This window comes from Nicotiana tabacum, chromosome 3, assembly GCF_000715075.1.
Source record: "Nicotiana tabacum cultivar K326 chromosome 3, ASM71507v2, whole genome shotgun sequence".
Classification (NCBI taxonomy): Eukaryota; Viridiplantae; Streptophyta; class Magnoliopsida; order Solanales; family Solanaceae; genus Nicotiana; species Nicotiana tabacum.
Window position 1 is genome coordinate 135,574,106 of NC_134082.1, and position 4,004 is coordinate 135,578,109.

A 4,004-nucleotide genomic window follows, 5' to 3' on the forward strand; every position below is an offset into this window, starting at 1 on the left:
GCATTCTAGTAGAGAATATCGTGCTTCGTAAGGTGTGAATTTCTTACTTCGGTAGTATATGGCTTGCTCATTCTTCCCTATCTTGTCATATTGTCCTAGAACACATCCGAAGGCTCCATCCAATACAGATAGATAGAGTAGCAAAGGTCGTCCTGGCTCTAGCGGGACCAAGACCGTTGGTGCGGACAGTTACTCCTTGATTCTATCGAAAGTTTTCTGACAATCCTCGATCCAGCTTGTTTCGGCATCTTTCCTCAGCATTTTGAAGATGGGTCACATATGACTGTGGACTATGGTATGAGGCGACTAATATAGTTGAGACGTCCTAGGAAGCTCATCACGTCCTTTTTTGCTCCTAGAGGGCGGCAACTCCTGAATAGCTTTGACTTTAGACAGATCCAACTCGATCCCTCGATGACTGACAATGAATGCCAGTAACTTTCCTGCAGGAATCCCGAATGCACACTTTGCGGGGTTCAGTTTCAAGTTGTACCTCCTTATCCTGTCAAAGAACTTTCTCAAGTCCGCTATGTGATACGCGGCCCTCTTAGATTTGATAATGACGTCGTCCACATACACCTCTATTTCTTTATGCATCATATCATGGAAGATGGTTGTCATGGCCATCATGTAAGTAGCCTCATCATTATTTAGAACAAATGACATCATTTTGTAACAGTATACCCCCATGGTGTAACAAAAGCGGTTTTCTATGCGTCTTCTTCGTCCATCCAAAACTGGTGATAACCTGCGAAGTAATCCACAAAGGATTGGAGTTCATGCTTGGCACAATTGCTGATTAGGATGTGTATGTTTGGCAGTGGAAAGTCATCCTTGGGACTCGCTCTGTTTAAATCCCGATAGTCAACACATACTCTGACTTTCCCATCTTTCTTTGGAACTAGCACAATGTTGGCTAACCAGGTTGGGTACTCAACAACCCTGAGAACTTTGGCTTTGATCTGCTTAGTAACTTCCTCCTTAATTTTTAGGTTCATATCTGGTTTGAACTTTCTAAGTTTCTGCTTTACTGGCATATGGGATTGGTAGGCAGCTTGTGAGCCACTATGGACGTGCTCAAACCAGTCATGTCATCATATGACCACGCGAAGATGTCCTCATATTCCTTTAAGAAACAAATGTACTCCTCTTTCTCTGTTGGCGATAAGTGAATGCTGATACGAGTCTTCTTGACGGTCTCGGCATTCCCCAAATTTACTGCTTCGGTTTCGTCCATGTTGGACTTAGGCTTATTCTCAAAGTTTTCAACCTCCTTAACAACTTCCTCATGTATTTCATCTTCTTTATCCGAATTACTATCCTCGTGTTGCGTTTCCTCATTACATGTCACAGTCACTGGTTCATCAGGAAACGTAACAATAACGCTGTAGAAAGAAAAAATATGGAAGGTAATAATAAATAATAAAGAGCAATGCATTTGATTAAGACATAAAACATCCAAACAAGTATAGCTCGATGAATCGAGCATTTATTTTGAAACAAGTGAGTCTTTAAAAACAAATTACTAAAAATCATAGATGCCTAGAATGGCTATAGAAATAATACCTGCCAGGCTACCCAGGGACTCGGCGAGCCCGGGGTGGTGTGGCGGTCCAGTTCCTGAGAACAACTCCCTTCTCCACAGTCTAAATAGTGAGGCCTTCTTCCTCCTACTCCTCAATTATTGCACTACAGTCTATGTCTTCATCCTCCAAGAACAGATTCCTCAGCCCAGCTAATGTTTCTTCTTCTGCAATTCCCCATATTGTATCAGTTTGGTGGAAAGCTTGATCTAGATGTGCCACTGGTTGCTCGAGAGGGTAATACGGTCCATGCCATGGAGGCGACCAATCATTATACTCTTGCCATGTATACTGGTATTCGATCCCGGAGGTAGTACCATGACGCTTCAGCTGTATCGGTTTAGTAATACCGTGGAGATTCTTCCCAAGCCCTTTGCCGGGTTCATACCCAGACCATGCGAGTATGCTTTCTATTTTGTTACTCCACCACTTATCTTTCTCAATTGCATTGACACGCTCAATGCGGTGATAAGTTTCTCCAAACCTTCTTCTGTTTCCAGTAACCAGGATAGTTTGACTAGTGTAAATGGGGTTACTCTCATCTCCATGAATGATCACCTCCTGATGGTTCCATTCGAATTTTATGGCTTGATGTAGTAAGGAAGCCACAAACCCAGTGGCATGTATCTATGGTCGGCCCAACAGAAGATTGTATGAGGTTGATATGTCGAGCACCTGGAATTCAACATCGAACCAAGATGGCCCCATCTGTAGACAAAGATTAATCTCCCCAATCGTGTCCCTTTGAGACCCATTGAAGGTTTTCACGTTCATGCTTCATGCCCGTATTTCATGGAAACCTTTGCCTAATCTTTTTAGAGTATCCAACGGAAAAATGTTAAGGCTCGAACCCCCATCAATCAAGACCCTGGCGATGAATTTGTATTCAAATTGTATTGTGATATGCAATGCTCGGTTGTGATTCAACCCTTCAAGCGGTAGCTCATCCTCGTGGAAGATTATCTTATGACTTTCCAGCACCTGCCCTACCATATTTTCCATCTCTCCGTAGGTGATATTGTTGGGTACATAAGCTTCACTCAACACATTCATCAAAGCATTCTTGTATGCCTCTAAATTTTGCAATAATGATAGGATGGATATCTGAGCCGGGGGTTTGTTCAAATGATCAATGACAGAATATTCCCTTGCTTGTACTATCCTCCTAAGGTCATCTGGTCTTGTTTTAATGACAGACTGCTTGGTAGTGGCATCCTTACTTGGTCCTCCTAAGTGTCCAGGTGTATAGATTCTCCTGGTCCTAGTCATTCCTTGCACAACATCAGATTCCTCCATCTTTGCCTTTCCTTTTTGCCTAGATTCGGCAACGTAATCCCAGGGTATTGCTTTTGAGTCGAAAGGAGGTATAGTTGATACCGTCACTATGAAAGGTCTGGCCATTTCTACTTCAAATGGAACAGGGGTGGTTGCAGGTGGAGATACCTCTACCTCAAATGAAACTAATGTAGCTACCCCAACCTCAACTGGTGACTAAGTCTGTACTACAATAGGAGTAAGTGTGACTGAGGGTTTAAAGTCATCGCCTTCTCGAATAAGACCAATTGACCCCTCAGGATCCCATTCTTTGTCTATCTCTATCACATGTATCCCACCACCCTTATGATCCGAGAGAGGGTTGTTGTGGACATTAGGTGCAGCTTCTTTTGCCTGTATGACCTTGTTGTCAATCAGTGTCTGGATTTTATCTTTCAATGTTCGACACTCATCAATGGTGTGCCCTTTCATACCGAAATGGTATACACATGTTTTGTTTGGGTTGACCCATTGGGATGGATTCTCTAGTGCCCAGCGGAATGGGAATGACGAAACTAACCGCTTTCAACCTTTCATACAGTTGGTCGATGGGTTCAGCAATAGCGGTGTATTGTCTGGGTGGTTTGCGGTCAAAATTGGGTCGTGGCCTTGGATAGTTTTGGCGAGTTGGAGGTGACTGGAAGTGAGATGGATAGGAATTATAGGTATGATAGGCAGTGTCTAGTTGGGTGTATTTGGGAGATAAAGGTTGACATTGTGGGTGGTGGTGCTTGGTACGTGGGTGGAGGTGTTTGATATGTGGGTGGAGGTGTTTGATATGTAAGTGGAGATTTCGGGCATTGAGCCACCATTACTGCCCCAATGTCTCTCTTCTTTGATATGCCTCCTAATTGTAATGCCTTGTTTCTGGCCTGTAATGCCTCAAAGTTTGTTACCATCCCGCTTTTGATGTCTTCTTTGATTCTTTCCGCGAGTTTGATGATATCAGAGAATTTATGATTTTCAATAACCATCAACCTTTCATAATATTGTGGATCCTATGCTCTGACGAAAAACTTGTTCATTTGTTCTTCGTCCAAATATGGCCTGACTTTGGATGCTTCTGACCTCCAACGAGTAGCATACTCGTGGAAAGTCTCGATGGGT